Source organism: Falco biarmicus, chromosome 6, assembly GCF_023638135.1.
Source record: "Falco biarmicus isolate bFalBia1 chromosome 6, bFalBia1.pri, whole genome shotgun sequence".
In the NCBI taxonomy this organism is placed as follows: domain Eukaryota; kingdom Metazoa; phylum Chordata; class Aves; order Falconiformes; family Falconidae; genus Falco; species Falco biarmicus.
Window position 1 is genome coordinate 63,849,570 of NC_079293.1, and position 26,289 is coordinate 63,875,858.

The 26,289-nt window shown below is 37.3% G+C and overlaps 1 long non-coding RNA gene across 1 annotated transcript; it reads left to right on the plus strand.

Moving 5' to 3' along the window:
* The first annotated feature begins 12,685 nt into the window (after positions 1 to 12,685).
* On the plus strand, positions 12,686 to 15,315 carry LOC130151102 (uncharacterized). Its single transcript, XR_008822506.1, has 3 exons — positions 12,686 to 12,738; positions 14,318 to 14,398; positions 15,121 to 15,315. It is a non-coding gene; the product is annotated as an uncharacterized LOC130151102 (long non-coding RNA).
* The last annotated feature ends 10,974 nt before the right edge of the window (positions 15,316 to 26,289 follow it).

Below are 26,289 nucleotides of genomic sequence, written 5' to 3' on the forward strand. Positions count from 1 at the left end.
TTCTTTAGCCATTTTAAACTCAGTATTGTCTTCTGCAGTGAGCCCTTCTAGCAAACATGGGAAATAATACTGGCATTCTCTTCCACAAAGAGTGATATAAGTTTAATTAACTAAATAATGATGATGGACGTGTAGGATTTTCTTAAAAGGAAACAGCCCGATGTCCAAGCTGTGGATTGAAGTATTTAGGTGAAGTATTGCCACTGCTAAAATCAGATGTGACGTTGACCTCAATGCAGACAAGGTATTGCCCCCTTTGGAAATTCTGGCAACAGTTATATTTCAGCTTATATTGACTATTTTGCACATAAATTGAAATAAATATAACTGCATCAAAGAACAGGGTCGTTCAATATTTTTTTTTTACCACTTCACTAACATTCTATCTAACAAATAGATTTCAGATAACAAAATGTTTTTGCTTCCATGGAATAAAATGAAGACATCTTTGGTGCAGCCTCCAGGTTAAGCACAGCTATGTCCAAAAAAATTGGAGATACATTGTTGTGGTTTAACCCTGGCTGGCAACCAAGCATCACACTCGCTCCCTCCCACCCACAGTGGGATGGAGGAGAAGACTGGAAGAATAAAAGTGGGAAAACTCGTGGGTTGAGATAAAGATAGTTTAATGGATAAAGCAAAAGCCATGCGTACAAGCAAAACAAACCAGGGAATTAATTCACTGCTTCCCATGGGCAGGCCAGTGTTCAGCCATCTCCAGGAAAGCAGGGCTGCATCACATATAACGGTTACTTGGGAAGACAAATGCCATAAAGACAAATGTCCCCCACTTCCTTCTTCTTTCTCCAGCTTATATACTCAGCATGACATCGTATGGTATGGAATATCCCTTTGGCTAGTTCAGGTCAGCTGTCCTGGCTGTGTCCCCTCCCAATGTCCCGTGCCCCTCCAGCCCTCTCGCTGGCAAGGCCTGAGAAATTGAAAACTTCTTGACTTAGTACAAACCCTACCCAGCAACAACCAAACCCATCAGTGTGCTGTCAACATTGTTCTCACACCAAATCGAAAACACACCACTGCACCAGCTACTAAGAAGAAAATTGACTCTGTCCCAGCTGAAAGCAGGACACACATGAATATCTTCTTATCTGCTGTTGCCTAGACTAGGAAATGAAAAAGCAGAAAAGCAGTTATAAAAATGTACAGGATAAGCAAGTTCTATATTAGCTCTCTGATTTTTTTACTTCCCTGAGTTAATTGTTGAAGAAATCAAGAAACATCTCACAGAGACATTTATGATCAAGGAAGTGTTTGTAATATTTATTTTTAATGCTTCTCTTGAATACATTTGTACTGGGATCCCATCAGATAGTTAATATACTCTTTATCCTCTTAAAGAATGCAAAAGTGTGAGAAAAAACTAGTACCATGGTTAAAAAAAGGGAATAATAACTTCATAGGTGGCTTAATACAAGTACTGTGAACAGATTAGTATTTGCTTTGAGATATGGCTGAGCACAGAAGGCCAACCTAGTACTTGCCATCTTTACAGAGGAAACCTAGAGGCAGAATTGTCCTTGGATATGCAAACACTGAAGTAGGAATCATTTGGATACTTGGTCCGCTACTCTTCCTAAGTGAAGAGGTAGGATGATTTCTCAGCTGTGAAGATGTATCCTCTCAGTTTCAGCATGGGTGATTGATTGCTTCCTCTGACAGTTCTTTAACTACAGCTTTGGAAAGGCTTAAAGATTGGAAGCTGGTTTGCATCTAACCCACTTATTTGTAGGAAAGGATCTGAGGAATATCCTGTTAAGAAATAGACGTGCCATAAAACACAGCAATTGGAACCAGATACCTTGCTGGAGTTCCTTTGCTGTGGTAGGAGAGAGTGAAGCATGGGCTGTCCGTGGGACACTGCAGGTTAGACGGTATTAGTCACCTCAGTCCAAGTGGCTGGATAAAAGTACTTCAAAACGTAGCTTGTGGATCTCTGTAATGCTCAAAAAGAAACAAGGCAAAACATAAACTATAGCACAGAAATGTTGTAAAATGAAAATTCGTAGCAAGCTGGAAATAAACTATTTTAATTGAATTATGGCATGATTGAGAAACTGGAAAGTAAATTAAGAGTTCTCATTGGTTTGATAATTTTGTTTGTGCAGTATCTTTAAAAAAATAAATATAAAATAAGGTATTTATTTTACTCCTAATCTGCTGTTGCAGATCAGTAAAATCAGTAAGGACTTACATTTTCATAATTCATATAAGGTTTTGCTCTATCTTTTTAAGATTTTTTTTTTAAATATGTTTTCTTTCCCTTGCAGAGACAATATTAACTGTGTGAGCAAACAAACTGGTTTTGTTAGCAACTGGAAGGAATGAAACACTGCTAGCACCTAAGGAGATGTGTTTCCAACAATTATCTTAATGAGGTGATTTCCCTTTGAAGTCAGCCTGACCCATGGGTAATCGTTTTACACCAGCCCCAACATCAGTAGCAGCTTGCCAATATTCCTGTCCATCAAGACTCACTGTAACAGCCATGTTCTGTGTTTTCAATTAAATGTATGTTGTACAGGTATACAACTGTAGTGCTTCTCAGAATGAAAGAGACTAAATTATTTTGATAATAGAGACATTTCCATCTTTACCTGGATATGAGTCAGGAGCTCAGATGTGTCCTCAATTAAAATTTGGATTATGGGGCTAGTAAAGAATGAGTAGAAAAGTAGTGCATCAGAGGAAATAGGAGTCTTCACTGTGATTTATCAGTTCTCTTAAAAGTGTAAAGCCTTTCTCTTTTTAGACCCATTGTCCAAAATATAACAGTGACCTATTTGAAAATATTTTTTTTCTCTTCTACCATGCTATGCTCTATCTCATTTCTTTGTCTTGTATACATAAATTTCACATCTCTGGTTAGATGGACAAATATGATGTGACTGTTATAAAAACTGCAAGACCAGGGCATTTACTATTCTGATGTTAAATTAAGTGTACCTCAGAGAAATATTTTTCTATAAGACATGCATTTTTTTATTTAGTAATATTTATTTTCAACCGGGAAGTGTCTAAGTGAAATGCTTCAAAACAAATCAGTGCAGGTAAGAATACTGCAGTCTGATATTTTGATTTAAGCTTTGATTGAAGATGTGAACAAAAAATGAAATATTGGACATTCTGAAAAGGTAAGAATTTTCATGTTGGATCAAACGCCTTCAAGCAATAACAGCAATACTCCTGTACCTTTCACGCTTCTTCTCCCTCTTTCATTCATACTTATTTTGTTAAGTTTGAAATGCACGTCTGGACCCTGCAACTGTTAAGGCCTAACGTGCATGAGTCAGTGTCAATCCAAATTCAGCTGAACTGCATATTCAGGAAGTCAAATATGCATCTGGAGTGGGATCTTACAGGAAATTTTACTGAGACAGAAATATAAGCTTGCTTTCCCGCCCCCACCACCCCCCCCGAAAACCATGGAAATTACTTAGACAAGATTTAAGTTTAAAAGTGATTAGGATACTTTGGAACAGTACTTTTCAAAATGTGTTCCCTCCAGGTGTCAATCACGGCTTCTGAGCATTTAATTTCCTCTGCAGTTTCAGTGCCCCTGCTGCTGGAGGGACTGCCTGGTGTGAGATTATGGCTGAACTTCTCACTGCTGCTGTGACAGGCTTCAGGCAGAAGAAATGTGCCACCAGTTCTCTGCACCTCATGCCACACAGCAACAGCTGACCCAGCTGGAAAAGAAGGTGGGGAAAAGAAAAGGTGAATGGAGGCATTTTAGAACTCAATTATTAAAAAGAAAAAAACCCTGCATTTCAATGCATTGCTTGAGAGCTTTTTATTGAAAAATATATTTGGTAAGGAAAAAAGAACAACAAATGGGTAAATGATCTGAAAAATCCCTTCAAAATATTACTCACTGTTATTTTGTAGAATAATTTAAAAATTAACTTTGACACTTTTTAACAAGAAAAAAAGTGACTTTTGAAAATACCTCCTTTCTTTCTTGGTTTTTTTTTTTTTTTTTTTGTTTCCCAGTTGTTACATTAATTAATTTTAAGGAGAACACTATTTAAAAAAATCAGTCAGAAACTTGACTTATACTTGAATTAAGACGCAATGCTGAAGGTCATTACTCATAACTGAGATTTCCAAATTTGTCTAAAGAAGATGGATGATAAAATACCTTTAAAACATATCTTTGTTATTCTGGTCAGTTCCTATTAATCTTAGCTTTAGGACTATGGGTCATCAGCCAATATGATACCAAGACAAAACTTAAAAATTTATGACCACAAATACCTATACACAGAAGGAAGGTGCCAAGTGAAAAAGAATGAAAATAATGTTGGCCCTTCTTGTAGGATCCTAGATTGCCAAGTCTGCTCAGTGCAAGACTGCAGATGTGAATTATGGCTGCTTTTTTTTTTTTTTCTTTTCTCCAGAAGTCTTCACTTTTTTCCTTGAACACACTGAAAAGCAAACTAAACCAGATTAGATTTCCTAGTGCTTAAAAGAAGTGCTGGAATATCACCAGATAATATTTTTTTTCATATAAGAAAGGAATCCGAGTTTTTGTTTAGACCATTTCAGCTAAATTGTTGAAGAACCTCTAAATCCAGTAACTATGCTTTTTTTGGTTGGTTGGTTGGTTTAGTTTGGGGGGTATTTATTTTATTTTATTTTATTTTATTTTTGTGTTCTCTTGAGCTGGCACAGACCTAGCTGTTATATATACGATATCACATGGTAACATGAAAATAGTAATTGTTATTGTTCATCAGTCACCACAACAGCCTGTTGCCCTATTTACAATAACAAACTTTACCAGACAGAGGTCTGCCTTGCTCCTAGGTCACTATCTCTCAATAAGAGAAATTTAGAGTTCTAGGGCTAATGCATTTTTGTACTTGTAGTATCCCACACCATGGTCTCTTTGCAGAGTGGATATATTCTGAATATATCAAGGATGTATATATTTAATTAGATGTTAAACATCTCAGAAACATTTTGAGCAGAATGAGTCCTTTATGAATTCCTGCTTCAGCCAGACTTGTTGACTGTCAGTGGGTAGTAAGAAGGTGATAGGATTCTAGTAAACTCTACTGTGAGTGTGTTAAGGTGACTAACATGCATGCTCAGAAGCACATCTGCTGCCATTTCAGTAGAAGATGCAGGTTCTACATGTGAAGTCTTTATTTCTCTGCACCATATCTGGCATGGAAAACAAACATAGCTGTTTCTAAAGATTTGCGTTAAAATAAAAGAATGGCAAATCATAAGATGCAACTTTAAAAAAACCCAAGGAGATTTTGCTTAAATTTTCTGAAAAATAATTCACCTTCAGAAAAATGGAGATGCTGAAACTTCCAATAAGAAGGGTGAAAATTTTGGAAAAAAGATAAATGAAAAGAAATTGTAATGGTAAACACTTTATAACATAGATGTTACACTCTGGAAAACTGTGAATAATCTTACACGCATAAGTCATCCTTTTTATACAATGGAAAGAATGAAAGCCGTCTGATATAATAAATATAATGCTGTGTTCATACTTACTACATTATTTCAATGTGTTTTTTTTAGGAGAATGTGGCAAAAATCATAGCAGCTGTAAACAAGTCAGCCTAAAATTCATGCCAAGAAAAGAGGGTTTTGAAGTACCAAATTTGTGATCTATGCAGGGAAAAGTAGCTGAGAGTGAGAAATACAGAGGTGAAAGACAGTCTGACCTTTGGGTGAAAGAAGATGAAAAAATTATTTCAGAAATGCGATTTTTTTTAAGAAAACAAGAGAGGCATTGAATGCAGAAAGCTGAAAGCAGCATCTTAGAATTGTAGAAGGGAGTAAACAAGTAGAATTATAAAGGGGAGATGAGGAAAATGTTATGTTCATGTACAGATGTAGAAGTCAGCAACTAGAGCAACAAGAGCCGTTTTCAATTCCGTATCCATAACCAAATCTTAAATATGTCATTTCTCGGCCTCTGGGTATTTACTTCTGCAGTTTCTGTTCTAGGGCTATCCTTGTGATCATTTCTTATCTTCTCTGAGTTAGTCTCTGGGCTCAGCTGTGCCCTTGACTGTCACCTCCAGAGCCAGGTAGTCCTTCCTGATATGCTCCAGGTCCTCTCTGGTACTATCATTGGTGCACACATGAAAAAGCAGCCAGGGTCTGAAGTTGTCTGAGGGCTGGGCAAACCTTGGAAGTCCTCCCAGAATGTCACAAACCCACACTCCAGCAAGAAGCAAATGTTCCCCAACAGCAGGTCAGGTCAGTAGTTGGGGGCTTCTCACACCTGCCGTGAAGACACTGCTGTCACTTGCCTCTTCCTCCTGGTGGTACCATGTGGCTCAGTCTCAGCTGGCTGATACAATTCATGGGAAAGAGCTCCCAATATCTCATTCCACACTGCCAAGCTGCAGGTAGTGTAGGAGCTATCCTCCCCTGGTGCAAAAGTCACAAACTTCCAACCTTCGTCATCATGGAAATCTCCATTTCTCGGCCTGATAAGCACAGACTGTCTCCTCCCTCAGTACAGTTGTGGGTCCAGGCCCTTGGAGTAGATCCAGTCAAACTCATTCTCTTCATCCATACCATTCTTATTCTTTGGCCACAGATATAAAACAGACCACCCTTGTGACAATACTTTTTTCACTTTAATGTTGTTATGTAAGCAAACTTAATTAAATCACACAACTCTGAGCAGACAGGATGAAGAATTGAAGGAAAGGGGCTGAAAGGGTAGAAAAGGGATTGATTCCTTGCCCTGCTATCACCCGAATCCTAATAGATGCTGTCATTAGGAGAGTCAGAATCAACAAGAGATGATCAATCAAAGATAGAAAAGTCACAGCTAGCTCACAGGGAAAGCCCTGTGCAATGAAAAGCCAGTACTAACACTTCCTTGAGTCTGTAAAGTCATGGTCTAGGCCAGGGTCTCTTCAGCAAGGAGGTCATAACCTCTCCAGAGGTCACCCAAAGTAATCACAGGGTTGTGAAGCATCAACAATTTATTATAGCTACTGTAAACAAAATCTTGCCTTCCCACTCCCATTATATTCTTCACCTCCAAGACCAATTGTCAATCTATCATCAGTACCTCAAAACATATGCATAGATAATTCTTGCAGGCTTGTCACTGTTACTATGAATATGTGTTTTCCTGCTGGTCTATAGGAAATGCAAAAGTTTCCTGGCATCCTGCTTTCCTTTTATTTCACAGAAACTGCACAGGGATTCCAATAACACCAATAACAGCACAGAGGCAACTCTGGGAGCTCAAGGGCATTGACAAAGCATGATCCCAAAAGGGAATAAACATTAAATAGTGTGACATGTAGACAAATAACATAAGGTATTACATTATATTACATTACATTACATTACATTATATTACATTACATTATATAATATTATATAAAGTATTAAGTAGATACATAACTTCATGAAATCTCAGAGTGAGGCAGGATGCAAAAAATGTTGTAGCCAACAAGGGATGGCAAACTGCCCGCTCTGAGTATGCCTGAGGAAAGAAAAATATGCCTTTCCAGAACGATCAGCAAATCCCCACCTCATCTTTGCAATTGGGTTCCTGTTGCTGCTGCCAAAGACAGGAGGGAGGACTGGAAAGAAGGGAAGGAGGCATTTCCCAGCAACAATAGTTCTTCCTCTGAAACTTTTTTTCTGGCTGTCTTCCCTGGCCTGGTTCCGAGATTCATGGTCTCCCAGCCACTAGGAGCAGGACCTCTTCCAGTCAGCTGCCAGTTCCTGGGAACTTGAGAGGAGAGCAGGGATGTGAAACATTGGTGCTAAAGATGGGCTATCACACCAAAGGGAAGAGGGGGTGGGGAAGAGGGACCGAGAGGGGAACATGGACCCTGTACTCCTGAGGAAGAGATGAGAGGGTTCCAGGAATGAGAGGTGGGAAAGAGAGGAGGCATGGCCTCACTGAACTGCCTCTTGGCACCTTCTTCCACTCCTCCCGCATGCTTACTGTTTCTCCCCTGACTGCGCTCGGCTGCAGCTGCACACATCTTTTCTGAGTTTATCGGTTCAGGCCTGTGGGCGAGTGAGGCTCACCCCATGCCCGTACCTGTGCTCCCAGTGGCCCACACGGACCAGCACCTGCGCTGGTTTCACTTTGATCTGTTGTGCTCTTCTTTGAAGGGCAGCAAGAGATTTTTGCCTCATGGAAAGGGTATCTTGCCCAGATAGTATCTAGTTCCTCAAACACAATACTTCTTTGCCTTCCCGTTTGTTCTGCTGTCTGTTTTTTCAATTGTTGCTTTCACCCAGTCTTTCACCCTGTTGGTTTGTGGGTACCCAAGGTAAAGCACCTTGATGTTTTATCATTAGGTGCAGCGTACAATAGCTAATTGTCTCAGCAGAGCATGTCAGCTACATGTTACCTTGCAAAACACATCTCCAGATACCTTATCACAGCTCTTGGGAGCTCTCCAAACAGCCCACTCCAGCAGCATAACAACAAGCAGGCAACAAGCACAGGCAGATAGTGCCAGTCTGAAATGTCAGCATCAAAGGAACCAGCGAGCTGAGAACACAACACAAACACACCAGTCTTGGTCTAACAATCAAATTCCCTTACAAACCCATGACAAAAGGCAGTGGTCCAAACTGCAGTGTAAAAGAGATCGTAAAGAGTTGGCATTAAACTCTCAGCAGTTTTGCAGGCTGAAATCTGAGACATTTGTTGAGTGTTAGACGGCAAGTGCTCCATCTGAACACAGGGCCAAGATTTGTACTGGGATGACTTTATATGGCCTGTTGTAAGAGAGTGGGATGAAAATGTATAAAGGAAAGCAGACATTGGGTTGGGTATCTGATTTGGTCCCTTGCAGCTCTAGTAGGGACCAGGAAGTTATCATACAACACAGTGAAGCCAGAGAGTGGGTGGAAACAAGGCCTCCAGCAAAAAAAAACAAATTAAACAAGGAGTCAGTGGAGAGTCAATTAAGACAAGAGCCCCCCAGCAGACTACATGCAAGCTACACTACATCTAACAAATAAACAAATGCTTGCCCAAAGTTTATTTCCTCAAAGGTACAAAAAAATGGTGTGGGTAGAATCTGGCTGTGCCTTGCATGGTAGCTGCAGCTTTATCACTCTGTAAAAGTTTCTTTATAAAAATAGTGAGATGCAGTTTTTGCAAGTCAGAACCATCTGAGTCCTGACTAGGCAACTCAGACGAAAATAGGAGTCTTGTGCACATCTCTGTGTCTGTGTCCAAACCTAGGTTATGCCCTTCTATGCTAGAATTCAAATGAAGATAACGTCAGAGTGGATTCATATCTTGCACCAATAATTAAGGATGACCAATTTCTTTATTTCAGCTTCAGTTTCCAATGCGGATTATATTCATATTGAATTAAGTGAAAATATCAAATGGCAATATATATGTTATACCATTGCAGCTTATGTACAGTATCATAAAAAATAAGTCATACTTTAAAACAAATGTTTATTTTAGTGGATACCAGGTAGCTGCAAATAGTGGGAACCATTTGTAAGAAACTGTTGAGATGACTTCAAGGAGACATGTCCATGATGCTTCTTAAATTATAAAACCACTTTTAGACATAGGTAATGCCTTCTTTAAACAGGAAACACTCTCTGGTTACAGAAGAACCTGTGATGCAGAATTCACACCTCAGGACGTTTTAAATAAGCATTGAAAGCTTATGTTTTTCTCAGCCAGATTATGGATTCTGATGCCTTTCTTTCAATAGGCTAAATTTATAATTGCAATTTTAATCTCAAAATCAAATGTAGGGACAAGCAAAAGCACACTAGAGGATGTTTTCAAATGCTGGAAAGTATGCTCAAGTCACTGAAATGTTTATTTCTGAATCTTTTAGGATCAAAATATAATCTGTCACATTCACATTTGAGCACTGGTTGTAATATATAGAATTTGTGAATACAGTAATTAATATAATATTAATTGCATTTCTAAAACACTAATTCTGAAAAAAATGTTCCACACAATCTTACTTTTATCAGTAAATTTGCCATAAAGCCTATAAAAGGATAAAAAGAGGTCTTTTCAGCTTGAATGACCAAAATTAAGTAATGATGATATAAGTCTGCATTTCCCCAAAATTTAACTTTGACAAGAAATTAGGGTCAGACTTCCATAATGTAGCCAATTAATGTGCAGCACAGACATAAGAGTAACCCACAAGTTCGTAAATTTTTAAGGCCAGAAAAATCATTGAAATTATCTTGTCTGACATGCACTATAATATAGACCATAAAACCTCATCCTGTTTCTTTCCTTCATACTATTAACATGCCTTACTTTAAAGCATTCAACATTTCTATAAAACCATTTAATCCCTTTTGAAATCATTAGGGTTTTTTGCATGAAGTAGGCAGTGGTCTAAACATTAGACCGTAGGGAAAGTTTGTGCTATTTATAACTTTCACTGAAAGTGCTGTAACTGCATCTCTCATTCCAGACCTTGCCTGCAGGTTTGATGTAATTGCACGGGTCTTTCTGTCATTAAACTAATGAGTTTGAGTTTGCAAAGCCATGTTTTATGACAGGCAATGAGGCATCACACCTGATTAGGAGTTGATTTTTTTATAAGGCAGGGTTTTTTTTCTTCTTGTTGTGGTCGTAAATGGCATTGGGATTTCAATATTGGGCCAAGCTTAACAATTTACTGTGTGGTTTTACAGGACTCTGTAATTTGAGAAAATGACACTTCCTGTCTAATGAAGACTATCACAACCTCTTTCACCAGCTGGACCACAGGAACCATCCTCATGGATGTGAAAAGGAAAGTTACAGCTCTACTAATGCAAAGCTTTCAAAAATCTCTGACTTGGAACATCAAAACCTCATAAAAATCATGAGGTTTTCATAAACAATAGTTGTTGGTATATTTGTATTTGCTTTCTTGAAAATTCTGACAGCCACATTTGACAAGTTGTAAGGGTGGAAATTGTTTTTCAGTGGTGCTCAAAATAGACATTCCTACCCAATCTAGAGAGCAAGCTAAGGTACTACTATGTCTAACTGCTATTCTATACTTTCTAGATCTGTTTATACAGTGGATTTTAAATCCAGCAAGGGGGGGGGGGGGGGGGGTGTCTGTTAAGATATTTACAGATGGTAATCCTAGTAAACAGTCTCTGTTTAAAGATGCTCAGTGATCTTCTGTTTCTGTGCATTATGTAAATGTAAAAAAAAATATGACCATCAGTCCTTTCATGCTCTCACTTTCTCTTCAGCAAGTGCTCAGAGATTGAGAATAAATTAAATGCAAATAAATTAAATCAGATTTTTCTATGCTGACACTTTTTTTCTTTTTCTTCCCTCCCCCCCCCCCCCCAAGGAAACAATTTTTAAAGTTTCTAAAAATAACCTTTCATTGAATAAGAAATTTGAATCTGAGGAACACCAGAAAATATCTGTATAGAACACAAAAATAATTGTTCAGACAATGCTGGTAACGCCATCAGTAATATGGTATTTGTTTCAGAGACTTTTGCTGGAGGGATTTATCAGAAGCCTACTACAGTAGAGCAGCTCTTCAGACAGGCTGCAGCTTTTTAAAGCTGACAGAAGCTCTAGTTGACACTAGCTGTAGCTGACACTACTGTGAACAGCCACCTGGAGAAGGCCAAGATAAATGATCTCTTCACATAAGTGCCACACATCAGGTGTGTATCAATGTGATTACTAGAGATTACACATAAGTTATAATATTTTTATTACCATGGATGGAGGAAAGGCAGTATTGGAAGCCAGACCCCACAGTGACTTTGTTAGACTTCTCAGAGGTCTCTAAACCTTCCAGCCTTTACAAACCTTTTTCTTTTTTTTTTTTCTTTTTTTGATTCCACAGTCTCTGTTTATCTTATTAAAGGACAGAAAGTTCCTAATGGGAATTAATTTGTTATCTCTGCTAGTTTTCTTGATTAAGCTTTTGCTACAAGGGCTTTTAATTTCTCTTATAGGCAAGACTTTGATAGCCTAAGTAAAAACGTTAAACACTGCTTTGTGCAGATATACTTTTAAGGAGTTATCTCTAGTTTCTGTATAAAGGAGCATAACCAGACCCCTTCCTGGTCCTGTCAGCTCTATTTAGTAGGCCTTCATTCCTGCTGTGGTTGTATTTCTCTTTGGAAATTACAGTAAGAGGTACTGAAGTGCCTGCTCTAGCAGTCATGTGCTGACAGCCGCGCTATCTGTGGAGGGAGCTTTTCTGAAATGCTGTCTGCTGTATATCAAGATGTACATGAAATCCTTCTGTCTTTTGGCTAATTTGGAAAGCAATGAGAACCTTCAAGTATTTGGATCCAGCTGTCACCACTCATGCAGGGTGACCTCACTCTGCTAGGCATAGTTATATTAAGAGCTACTCTGAGCTAGCTCCCAATGACATGATATGTCTACATGATACAAGCCAGTCTGTAGAAAGAGAGAAAAAACCTGTTAGGGTAACTATAGAGCTGGAAAAAACCCATAAATTTTCAAGCAATCAAAAACTTTCTTTTAATAGTCAGCATACTTCACAGTTAAATACGGGCTGAAAAATATTGCTCTCAGCTTAATAATATATGTTAATTGGTTAGACTGTGAGAAATGGTAGTTGGTATCTTGTAAAGCATAAGGCTGTTTCAAATGGAAAGAGACACTAAGCTGTTTATCTTGCTGTCAAAAAGGCAATGGAAGAGAGGATTTATATCCTGTGAACTACAAGATACCAGCATGGAATTGGAAAACACAAGATAGTATGTTTAAAAAATGCTACTTCTACTGAGCCTATGATTATTATCTTCTCATTGGCCTGTTGGCTACAGAGGTGAAACCATGCCTTAGCCATGTCCCACTATACTTGGTTTATAGCACCATAACTGATAGCCTGGAACGTGCAGATACTAATGTGTCTTTAACTGATAGAAATCCTTTGGTTTGAATTATATTGTATATTAAGATGTGAGCTGGAATGGATGGGCTGATTATCCTTGCAGATGTTGAGCGGCATTGACATAAATTTGCTCTACTGTTAGCAAGTTATTCATAGCCACCACTTCATAGCCACCACCATTTGAGTTTTATCTTTTGATAGGAAGTCTTCATTGATCTAGTACACAAACATGCAAATGAGACTCTGTCTTTGTCAAGACCATTATCAATATGCTGAGGATATTCTGATTTGACCAGTAAATTACTTTCCTGAGTGGAATTCAGTTTCTTTTACAAACGTGTTCCTCAGCAAATGGTGATTGGCAGTGTAAGAGGAGGCATTTGTTTAAGTTATGCAGATGACTGAATGAGGTATAGACCTGAAATTCATCCACTGCAATACGTATTTACTTGGTTGCAGGAATGCTCAGGGATTTTCTAAGTAGTTGAACTGACATTAAAGGATCAGTCCAATGATTTTTCATTTCAAGACCAATTTTTACTTCGTCATTCTTAAGGGAATTGGTTAGCAGAGTTAGTTCATCCATTGTACATGGGTCTCTGCAATGATGAATCTGCAGGTTTTGCTGTCACTTATTGCTTGTTTGATGTTCTATAAGTTTTGTGAACCTGATACATAAAGTCATCTGCAGTGACAGTGAAAGATTATTCTCTCTTGGATCACTAGGAGGCTTCTTTATGCTTTTGCTGTCTGTCTGACATATTGATATTTCTTAAGAAGCTCTGCCATAATTTCCATCTTTCCTTAATTAACAGAGAAGTCAATCCTTCATCAACCATAAGACTATCACAGCTGGGATCTTCAGCAAAGGGATACACCTGAATCATCTGTTTACATTTTTTGCCTTGACGAGCTGTTTCTGGTTATAGGCACACAGTTCATATTCTAGTTTCTTGAGAAACAGTATAACAAAGAGATCATACATTTCTAGCAGTGGTTTTCTATTTCCTACTATGGTGTTAAATTACTCACCATAATCTTTGAGGCTTGCCTTTTCAAAAATTAAGTGTCTAGGAAAAATCAGTATGTGTGGTGTTAGAGCTGCTTTTATATTTATAGTGCCTGACCAATACAAACTGAGACAAGAGGCAACGACTAAAGTAGATAATCTTTTTTTTGCTGTTAAGCCCCACACAAAAAGTTTTTTCCATTTCTTGCTATTGAAAGGTTTGGGTTATGGAATAAGTTTAGATGGTAGACACCTGCCTTCATTTCAGCTAGTTACCATACTTCATTATTTGCTTTTAGCAACTGTTAATACTACAGCTGTTGAAATTGTTAATGTTCAACCTTTCTTTATTATTAAGTGTTTTTTAAGATTAAACTTTTCAGTCAAAATTTCAAGAGTCATGATTTAAGATACTGCTACCATCCTTTGACAGGATTTCACTAATCCCTGTATGAGTTATCAAGGGTGTGTTGACGAGATTGGATTTGACAGAGGTTGTACTGCTATACTGCTTGTGAGTACCCTAATAACTAGCTTAATTTGTGATGTTAATTTGCCATTTCTTCCTATTGGCATAGCACCTGATTCTGTAATTAGGACAGCTTAAGGATGTTTTTTTTTCACTGGAAGTAGATTGAATGAAACAATCCTTTAAAGTATTGTTTGATCTTTGTAAGCCTTCATGAGAGGCCTCTTATATGGTATTGCCAACTTGATTAACTACATAAAACTTTTGTTACAGTAGTAGGCATGTATGAACATTTCTAGATTTATTAAATTTGTTATAAACTTCAGTCCGAACTCTCCAACAGTGACACCCTCATTAGTGCCAGTATAATAGCACTAATCAAACCCAATTCTCCCTCCTAAGCAACACCAATGAACAAACCGCCAGTGATATTCATTGTCAACCCTGTGGTTTTCTAGAAAGTTTGTTAGATGCATCTGTCTATATACCAATGAGAGCTTGTATAGGTATGTGAGCCACTGAAGCTATCACTGCTTTCAGCTCTTTGCTTCCTGAGCATAAATGTTCTTTCAGTCGATTGACACCACCATGAGTTAACTCATGACTGCATTAAAAGTGCCTATATAATAGCTTTCTACTGTGTAATGATATTATGACATCACTAAGTGGACTTTTAAATTAAAATTAATTAAATTAAATTTAAAAAAAATAAAAGGTGTTTTGCTTTCAGGAAGCTGTAATATTATTTGTTTGGTATGTTGATCTAGGACCTGACCTACAGGAGTGGGAAGAGTAATGAGACTTTCATAATACAGCAAGTGAAGATGAGTGCAAAACTGAACTGACAAGCTTTAAGGTGGTAATGTTTTTGTGTGCACTGGTGACAGCTGGTTGGAAGATTTGTGCTGAAAAGAAACTGTTCTCCAGCTAGAATGTATTTGATGAAAGAGAAGGAAAAAAAATCTCATTTTGGTATCTACCTTTGAAACTAATCACATTCTCCAAGAGAATAAAATAGATTGTTCTTTTTAGTAAGAAGACATATGCCTGTGTTACTAAAAATGTAGACGAGGAAACTGTAGTCTAAGTATTCTGAAAGCTTACTTCATGGGTAAAGAATTTGGAAAAGCCTCCTAAAAAAGGTATAGACAAGCACTAAATGAGCTAGTTACTGCCTACACCAAGATATCTAAATACAACTGATAACAAGGGAAAAGTATCTAGAAGAAAAAGAGGTATCAACAAGGTCTTCAGATAAACAAGATGGTTGATATGGTTCCTGATTTACCATGTGTATTTTTAATAAACATGGTCTATCTTCTCTCTTAAGATTTTTATTCTATTCAGATCCTGCTGGTATCTAACTAAATAATACGTTTATCACATACAATGCATACACATTAAAAAATCACATTTGTGCATCTATGGCTGTTGACTCATGGATTTTGAGGGCCAGTTGTTGAATGAGGATAATTAATACAGTAACTCAAGAAAATGGTAGGGGTCAAAGCTTACTTTTTCCAATTCCATGAAATCTAGAGACATCAAAATAAGAACAATTCAATAAAGTGAAAAGCTGTATGTTTTACCAAGGCAAATTTTATTCTACAATAAAGATGATCCTCCAATTAATGATTTCAAGTCTGAAATCATCAAAACTATAGCCACAAAAAAGAAAAAAAAAGAAAAAAAAAGAAAAAAAAAAAAAAGAAAAAAAAGAAGCAAGCAAAACCACCTGTATTAAATTTGGGGAAATCTGAAAAAAAACCTACAAACATTGGTTATGCAACAATTACAATTAAAATGACAGGTTATTGAAGATGTGCATCATGTTTTGCTCTATGCTGAATATGAAGAAATCCTATGAAAAGGTGTTGCAACATATGTCAACATAATTTTATGGGACACCTTCCTTCTTGGTCAGTGTACCCTTTAGGTATCCACTAGTACAGGATTATCTAGCTGTCTATTCTTCTACAACTTTATCATTCTATATGTTTGTGCTGTATAAAAAAAATGACTCATTTCCATGCTTCTGCATCTCATGTATATATTCCGGAGAGGAAGGACAGATTTGAGTGTATGTTCATACTGCAATCAACTTGCATATTTATTGAATTTCTATGTTCTCTGTGGGCTATTACATTTTACAGGTGCATTAGAGGTCAAGATACAGCATTGTCAAAGTGTAATCTCCTTTAAGTAGCAGGAGTTAACCTTGAAGTATCGCAGAAAAGATAACTATGTTCTCCAAGGAGAAGATGGCATTTTTCATTCTACCCTGAGAGTGTTGGAAGAACTTCTTTATTGTTGCCTGAAAGGAGAATACATTGTTCACACATTATACATTAAAATGACTGAAAAGGAAGAGGAAAAAGACAAGTTGATAAAATTATCAGATCTGTTATTGAGGACTATTTGTGGATGACACTTATATATGCATTAAAAAATATTTTAGATCAGAAGGCTGAACACAACCAGTAATCTCAGGTTATTTCTGAACTGTTTCTTGCTGAATATTTTTGGAAGACAAGCCCTTTGGGACAGACAATATTTTTCAATGCATCTGAATACTGTGGAAAACACAATATGCAAGTAGCATAAGAATCTTAATTGATTAATAAGATTGGAGTGTCTAGAACAAGGTGACAGAAGGACAGAAAAGTTCCCATGAACATATAGTTGCCAATCAACATACAGTTAAGAAACAAACATTTAAACATCTTTAGGAATGGAAAATATATAAAAGCTTGTTAAATAGCTGAGGCATTTTATGTAAGTGTTGTTATGGACGTATTTTTCATTCTTGTCAAGCACAGACAGAAACAGAATGTATTTAAATGTCCACCATGTCTATTTTTCACACATTCCATAAGACTGATGCTCACAATTACTTGGCATATTGAATTTCTTCAGGACATGCCTTCTATTATTAGAATTTGCAGTGAGTGCAGAGATAAATATTTTTAGCAATGAAGTTTTTGAGCTAAACTACTGTACATCAGATCAAACATTCCTTCAATGTGATGGATGACTTCCCTTCAGCTCTAAACTTCTGAAGCTGTTCTGTTTATTTCATTTCAAGCTCACTTTAATCCACACTTAAAGGAGCCAAATCTATATTCATCATTGAGACTTCTCTGTGTTCCTGTCAGATCCTTCCATTTATTTTGTTACTGATGCTATTTAAAGGTTCACCACTAGAAAACTTAGAGCATGAAAATGCATACATGTTAATTTCACATTCTCTATGCAATCTCTGATAAAAAAGCAAATGCTTCAGTAGATTATAACCCCATGGCATGTCTTATGTTCCTCTGGCTAAGGATTTCTTTTGCTTTTAGTGAAATTGTACATTTGGTCATCAGATGAGGTTAGCAAGAAAATTTTCTTTACCTGGAACCGTCTTGAAAGTTAGCAAGTAAGAGAGAGGCTACATTTCTGTTAATGCCTTCTTTCTTTTCACCTCCAAATTCGAGCCAGTTGGCCTCTATATATTCAGAGATGTCTGCAGAGCTTTCAGCATGCTTTCAATAGTAACTGGAAGCCCCTGTTTTTCAGTGTAAATCCTTTGTATCTGCTGCCAGGATGACACTAGGCCAGAAGAAACACTATCTTCAAGCAGGCATCCTATATCAAACACAAAGTCTTGAGCACAAGCCAAAATTGAAATGTTTCCCTTTATATTTGTTTGGTAGCATTTGTTGAGGACATGATTATAAGACCATAGAATTCAGTTTTCACCATCTCACCACTCCCGTCTGTAAGCTCATCAGTAAAAGCTACACAAAGGGGAACACTTAGCAGCATGGTTCAGATCCTAAGCCACTAGCCTGGTGCTTTTGTCTCATAAGCATATTAGACAGCTTTATAGGATTTGCATTTAACAAAACTTTAAGGAGATTAATTACAGCTTCTTAAGCCACTGAAAAGTAATGTCAAATCAATTACTTTATTATTGGCTGGGCCAGGGCACATGGTGGCAGGCAGGACAAAAATCAAACGAGCACAGAACTTTAGCTCTCCATTACAGGTTCCTATTAGCAAAGACCTTTCAGTTATGTGGAGATGGTTATGAAATACGGGTAATGTTAGCTATTTTTTAACAAGGGGACTTTTTTTTTTTAATTCAGTGATGGCTGGACATAAGACCATTGTAGGACTACAGTGGTCTTTTGTATTTCACTGAAGACTGCTGAAAAATTCTGCAGATAATGAATAGAGGTCCAATGTTTTCTCCCTGCAGATAAACAGCCATAGATTTATCATTTGATAATCAATGCATAGTTCAGTGGGAACAATTCCATTTGTCTGCATCTAGTACAGTATTTACACTGTACTATATCTCACAAGGCATTTTAACCAGTTCATCATGAAGAATCAGATGAGATTTTACTTCTGGAGTTTTGAAAACAAAATTGAAACTATTTGCTGAGTTTTTATTTAGGGCTATGAATGTAAAACAAGTTAAAGTAGAAACACCCTGCCCCTGTAGGTTCGTTTTTGCCTGATGTCCTCCAGCTTCTATGGTTTCTTTAGAACACAGGATGTTTTATACTGCTCTAATACACATTTATTGAGAACACAGACTAAGGTCCTACTAGCCAGGAGTGCGTGCAACCCAAACAGCAACAGGCTGAGCCGAGCTCTTCTCCCTTCCTTCTCATGGGTTCAGATTATATCCCACAGCAGAAAGCCCACTCTGCATGGCAAATCACACACAGCTGAGACATACGATGGTGCAAGTCTGCATGCATGGGAAAAGACACATATTTCCAGCTGCTGCAAAGCAGTATAAAGTCTCATTAGCTGTGAGGGAGGCAGAGAGCAGCTACAATGCTGTGAAAGAGCCAATTTTGTGTGGATTGCTAGAGGGAAGATAATGGGGGGTAAATCTAATAAACCCAAGACTGCTATTAGTATAATGCCTGTTAAATTCTTCAGAATTTTTCATGTTCAATAGTGAGTCCAGATCCAAGTATTTTGTGACCCATCAGGAAGCCTAATTCTTGGTTCACAGGACGTATACACTAACTGGAAAGAGAGTCCTGCTGTGCTTTATTTCATTTCATTATACAGCCTCGAAATATGTATTTGGACAAGAATGCTTTCAACTAATATTTTGACTGATGCGAGCTGGGTCCATGAACATTGCTACCACAAATGTTCAAAGATGGATGAGCTCTAATTGCACAACTGTTCTGACCAATGAAAAATTATTCTCAAAACATGTCCAGCAATAGATATTCTACATCATTCCCCCTGATTATTATCAACTTAGATATTTTTTTTCTACAAGAGAAACAGTACATCATTACAAAAGTTCAAAAATGTTGGAACGCATACTTTTTTCATGAACTTGTGTTTTCTGGATGCATTGATGAGGCATGTCATGTTATTTTCCTGAACGGCGTCTAAGTATCCCTTCATAACAGTGCATCGATAAAGGTAAGGTGAAGTACTCGTTGGCAATGAGAATGCAATGCCTCTTCACAGAAGTGAAGTCATAATATGATGTAAACATATCCATTAGTAAAAGGCTCAACAAAAACACGATTTAGCTTTAAAGGTGTAAAGGATATTAAGCAATACCTGAACCTTGCACAGATACACTGCACTGGGGTGAACTCAGCCTTAATTAAAAGGGAAGTAAATGAATATTATAATTAATGGAAAAAATTTAAGTAATTAATATAATTGTGTAATGCTCAGGTAGCTTTACTCAGGTAGCTTAGAGCCATAAAACATAGATTCTTTCAGGAAATTCATACACCTCACTGTCTATGTCAAAATAAATTTGTCTTCTTGTTTAAAAAAAGTCTTGTAAAACAGTGCTGGCTGATCCCAAATCAGCCAAATCGGAAAAACAATAACCACAAGTAAGTCTTGAGGAGCAAGAATCCCAAAGAACAAATGCTTCCTGTGAAAATCATTATGAAAAAGAGACTGCGCTCTACTGTTGAACAGAGTAATAGATTTTACCAGTTTGAAAAGCAGAAAAATTATTCACTTCTGTATCCACTTCCAGGTTAATCAGAGTGTCCCCCTGCAGACTGTGGCTGTTGCGCATTAGAGATGGATGGAGACTCCATGAGCTTTCTCGTGTGGACACCTCAAATATTCTCTCATCTGGGCACTGGAAAAAAGATAGATACAAACAATTATGTAAGACATTCTGGCAAAATAAATGAACAGGCTGGTTTTGCCTCTTCTACATTTGCTTAAATCAAAATACTCAAATAACAAAGCAGTGATTAGGGAGAGACTGCTCCTTCTGTCACAGTTCAAGAATGCAACTGTCTGCTTTTCAGATAAGGCTTGGCAAAATCATTTCTGGCCAGAGCCTTGGCACGCTGAGATAGTAATCTAATTGTGTCCTTTTTACAGCTGGTCTTCAAATACTTCTCTGATGAGAGAACTCAGTGAAATTTCCCATTTGAGCCACTAAGTGTCATAACAGTCTGAATACCAAGAATGATGTCTTGGAGTTAATAAATCCCTTCTGGGAAACAAAAAAAAAAAAAAAAAAAAAAAATTAAAAAAATGCTCTTAGATTACTCAAGTTTTGGTCACCTACTGACTAATCATCTCCTGACTAATCCTCCATAAAGCTGAAGTCTCAGTGGTTTCCTCTTACCCCCTTCCTGATTGGAAAGTTATATTCTTCCAGCCAGGAAGCAGGAGCAATCTCATGTGACACACACCATCATTAATAATCACAGCCAACACTTTGAAGAATGAGCAACAACAAAAACACGTTCTAAGGTTATGTACCTTTTTTCCTGTAAATTATTCCCTCATTTCTAGCATATTTCTATGAAGGATGATATAGAAAGTGTTGAAAGAGATGTACGGTGTCTGCTTAGATGAGAACATGCTGATAAGGAGTGGCACATGTCATGACAAAAGCATTTCTTCTTAGCTCATTACCTCCCATTCTTTCCAGTTTCTCCTCCTCAGCATAATGCTGAAATGTGACTAAAGCAATAACAGTGACTGAAATGTCAGAATGCTCTTTCACTGTCCATCTGATTTTCATCAGCTAGTCAGATTGGTACATAACAGTTGTGGAGGGAAAAAGGTAACTCAGTGAGGATGAAGTTGTTACCCATTTAAAAGATAAGCATTGTGCTTTGCTGCTTACTCCACGTGAAGGTCCATGAGTAGGGAGAGAGAGATGAAGCAGTGCATCAGTGCACATGTGTGCACATACGCATGTGCATATTATGTGCAGTAGTCTTGTGATCATCACAGGGCTTATTTTTGGTGGAATGGGTGACACTTCCCATATATTTGGCAGCACACCTTGCCTCCTTAGAAAACTGTTAATGATGTTATTATTAAGCAGCATTAAGCACTGAATGATTCTGCTTACCTGCAATATAAAGCATTCATGAAAATTTCCTACGTCCCTTTTTGCAGCAGGCATGTTGATTCTGTGCAACTGCATTATGGCTGCATTTGCAATTTTATATTTAAAAATATATCTTAATATTTTAATTATTAATCCTAAAACACAGGGGTTTATAGCACTCTGACAAAATAGTCTCCAGAGCAGGCAAGTTTTAAATGAGAAAAGGCAAAATATATCTGGAATAGAAATCATTACCCTCTTTCCCTTTGAAGAATGTAACTAATCTTCACTAAATTGAATTCATATAACCTCTATGAATTGTTTCACAGTATATGGACTACCTTGTCCTCCATTCCTCCACAATACACACCCTCCCAGGCAAGGACATTAAGAGATTTAACCATCTATGGGAGATGCCAGGGAAGGACTGGTCATCTCATGCCTTCATAGGAGATCTGCAGGCTGCCTCACTTTGTAAAAAGTGGCATCTCTCTATTTCTTTGTCATGAGTGCTACTGAGAACAAGTAGGGTATGGTGGGACAGCATAAGCCTAAGTTTGCACATGACTTCAGGTTCATACTGTAAAAGGGCATCTGACTTTTCAGTCCCGTGACTGGCAGATGCCAGTTTCAGGACTTCCTGTAGCTCACAGAGTTCAAAAACAAGACCTGAGCTACATTCAGATTGTAAGTCACTTAAGACATGAGTAGAGCCTTGACCATGGAGTGTGCAGGCATGTGCAGGAGAGTCTCTTCCTGCTGTCTGGCTCCTCCTGTACCTCAGAGAACCAGACACTAGCAAATTATGATTAACTAGATGATTCTATCACACGATTGTATATTTTAGTATACCGCTGTCATCTGGATGTAAAACCAACTATTTAACCACTACTTGGAATTCTGTGGCCCAGAGATGCCCTTGCATAGCATCATTGACTATAGTTTTAAAGACAATATCTGTAAACATGTAGACACAGCAAAAAGCATTCCTCCTGCAAAGTTTTCAATCGAAACAGCCGCTAGTGTGCTGAGCTCACCGACTACAACTGCAGCCTGCCTTTCACTGTTATCTTGCAGTCCTCTCTGTGTCTGCTCGATATTCCTTGCTGTTAAGATTTTAGGCTATATACTTTCAGACCATAGCCTTTGTAGGTCACGCTGTTTTCTTGTTAAGCCTTCAAGACTACCTCTATGCTAGCAAATAAAATGTATTGCACCTACTCACTAGTCTCCAGGCTGGAGGATGCTGCAGGATTCCTGCCTATACACCCAAGTTCTCACCCTTCCCAGGACAGTCTAACTTGACTATACCATTCCTGACTTGTGCCATCCCTTGCAGCAGCCCCAGCCAATGTCTCAGTGATCACAACATGGAACAAGCCAAAACCCTATGTAAGGGACTGTGCTGATGACTAAATAGCTGTGGAAGAGTCTTAAGCCTGACTGTTTAGATGCAGCCCCAGGTGCTTCTGCAGCACTACGGGGTCCTGACACACATCTTAACTTCTTTAACATGCAGTGAATGTATTATCAAGGTTTAGAAGAAGCTCTGGTCACTGGTAAGCAAGTCAGAAGTCCCTGCTGCTTCATTGCTAGACTTTGCATCTGTTTCAGGGCAGAAAGATAACCCTACTCCATAAAAGGCAAATCAGGTGATCCTAGTTAATTTTTCCAGTGATTCCAAAGTCCTGCATAGTCCCTGAATAGTTTGTTGTATTAATTCTTTACCTTGATACATAGCCTGTGCCTCTATCTAGTCTGTACTCACAGCTGTTTCTGATCACATTTCTACTGATGGTAAGATACCAATATCTTTCTTATTTTCTATACTTCCCATGGAAAAAATAATCTTGATTCAAACTGAATGCCAAATAGATGAATGAGCATCTTCTTCCTCTTTCCCATGTCAATAAAACTCCATTAGCAAAACAGTACCCAGTTTTATAAAGTTCTTTGATCTCTCTCCAAATCAGGGAATGCTAATTACTATGGATAATTCAGATAGGAATGTGAAATTTAGGATCTTTCTTCTATTTGAATCGGAAGTCTCAAACTCTCTATTCACTGGTCTTGGGCGGAATTTTACCGATGTCAAGTGAAAAATGAAGCAGTCACACAGGTCACTATCTCACAGCCATATACTAGATTATAAGAAATTGAAAATATGTCATTTTCAAAAGCCAGCTTAATGAACAACTGAAGCAACTTGGCAAACCTGAGAAAAATTGAGATGAAGTCTCTTATTGATGACTTGTAAACCAAAGTGGAGTTTTGGTTGGTTTTTTGTTTATTTGTTTTTAAAATATACACCTTTATTCAAACAACAATACAGTGTTTTAATCGCTGTTATGGAGGTCCAGTCAGAAGATCACAATGATTGTTTATAGTTTTCTACTAATTCATTTAAGATTATTTAAAATGTCAAGATCTGAAAGTTATTATAAGAACCTTGCTAATGAATCTAAAAAATATTGAAAATTCAATTAATGCAAAGATTATACATGTAAAATTGTGCAAACACTAGAATCAAAAGAGGATTTTTTTTCAGATAAGAATTTTTGAAAATTTGAAATTATTTTCTATTCTTTGCTCTCATGTATTTTGATTATCTTATACCTCTAAACATTCCTAATATTACTGGCACAAATAACTGAAAAGAGGAGTTAGAAAGCTGTATTCAGCAATTTTTGTTAAAGCTCATTCTAACATGCACTTTTGCACTCAGAAACACATGGTCTTCAAGTTCTTACACAATCTTTTCATGAAGGAAAAGAAACCCTGTGATTTATCACCCAGTCAAAACTGAGTTCCACACCTAGCAAGATCCTTATGCTTTACTGAATACAGTGAAAGCACACTGACTTACACCAGCTGAGAATATTTCCTTAATACAGGAAACCTTATCAAAGATATGATGCAAGCAATAAAGAAACTAAAGCCAAAATTTTCATTGTGAAATATTAAATCAGCTCCATTAGTAATATATCTATATACATCATAGAAGTCTAATCTGATGGAACTTTTATAACTTTTTTTTAGCACCACAGGTTTTACCATTCTGCCCTACAGTAATACCATCTAAAACAAGAACTCTGTTTCTGAATGCAAGTAAGACGGTACAATGTGCTGAGGAAACCTGTTGGGCTTAGATAACAGGTCTCAAAAGACTAGTAATTGGGGGTAAGAGTGAAAAATAATGTACCTAGGAAATAAATAAAAATATGTTTCTATTTAGTTGGTTGTGAAAGTAGTTGATGTGGTTTAGATCAGCTGCAATTGAGTGGCAGCTTTCTCTGTTTAGTATCTGGATATTTAGATATCACTAATATTTTAACTGAATTAAATTGTTGTAATTACACTTACTGATTTTTATTCTGTTTAGCTTTAAATGGGCATTCCAGATTTCATTCTTTGCTGTTTTGCATGTTGGTAAGCAGACTAAGGAACATTTGAAATACTGTCAAATCTAACACATTGCTCTATTGAGAAGTGTTTTTTCTTCAGTCCTGAACGCACCTTTGAAGACAAGGAGCTGAATAACAGCAAGCACAGATCCATCTCAAAAAGATAATGCTGAACACAAAACTCTCTTAGTAAAAAGCAAGGAACAATTTGCAGCAAGAGTTGTTTGCTCCTGAAGAACCAGCCAAAAAATAAAAGATAGGCCATTGTAGTCAAAACTCTGTAACATTTGTCTAAATTGCTTAAATGCCTATTTCTAAAAAACCCAGGAGTCAAGAGGGAAATCAAATGAAATTCTGCCTCTTTCAAAAGAGGAAATTATGCCTGACATATGTCAAAATTCCATCCTAAGAAATATAGCAGGATGGATTATAAGAGAAATGATCTCTACACTTTTGCAGCCAATTGGTGTTGGCTCCAGCTCAGGTATGTGACAGGAGGTCACAAACTTGAATTGCCCTGCTAAAGTGCTGACTTGATAGAAAACTCTAAACTTCAGTTGTTGCCAGACTGTTTCCTCCAGGTAATAGCCATTTATCTGTTTGCATGCTCTGCACACCATCTCTTCTGTAAAACTCTGCACTTGTGTCAGCATTGCCATAAACTGCAGCCAAAGGACACCAGTTAATGGGTTGATTTATGTTGAAAGTGTTACCTCATAAAAAACTGATATACAGGTTTCATCATTTTATTTTTTCTAGTATATATTGCAGCATGCTAATCATAATTCCTGTGAAAGCAATCTTTATTTACAATTAAATTGTTATTTAGATATAAAAAGCACACAGCACAAGACCTTTTCTTCTTCTTTTCAAAAATGTCTTCAGAGAACAATACCTGACCATAAGTTAAATACAGCTTCTTTAAACAATCCAAATCATGAGACTTTGCTTTCATAACTGATTAAGTAATGAACAGTCTGGATGCTTTGTGGGTAAGAATGTACAATATTTTCTTTTGTTGGAAAGTATATTTTATAAAGATCAAATGTCTGGACTCAAGCAAAAAAATAACGAAGGGAAAGTAAAGCAGAATGTCATCAGGAAGGGTCTAACTAAAGCGTTTGATTTGCTTCCTTCTTTTATTTGTTTTCTTTAATATTAAATAAAGTCTGAAAGTC